Source organism: Physeter macrocephalus, chromosome 11 (assembly GCF_002837175.3).
Source record: "Physeter macrocephalus isolate SW-GA chromosome 11, ASM283717v5, whole genome shotgun sequence".
In the NCBI taxonomy this organism is placed as follows: Eukaryota; Metazoa; Chordata; class Mammalia; order Artiodactyla; family Physeteridae; genus Physeter; species Physeter macrocephalus.
Window position 1 is genome coordinate 130,293,056 of NC_041224.1, and position 378 is coordinate 130,293,433.

Sequence of the window (378 nt, forward strand, 5' to 3'; positions counted from 1 at the left end):
ATGGAGAAATCAAAATCTTTACAGACAAGCAAAAGCTGAGAGAATTCAGCACCACCAAACCAGCTTTACAACAAATGCTAAAGCAACTTCTCTAGGCAGGAAACACAAGAGAAGGAAAAGACCTACAATAAGAAACCCAAAACAGTTAAGAAAATTGTAATAGGAACATACATATAGAAAATTACCTTAAATGTAAATGGATTAAATGCTCCAACCAAAAGACATAGACTGGCTGAATGGATACAAAAACAAGACCCATAGATATGCTGTCTATAAGAGACCCACTTCAGACCAAGGGACACATACAGACTGAAAGTGAGGGAATGGAAAAAGATATTCCATGCAAATGGAAATCAAAAGAAAGCTGGAGTAGCAAGT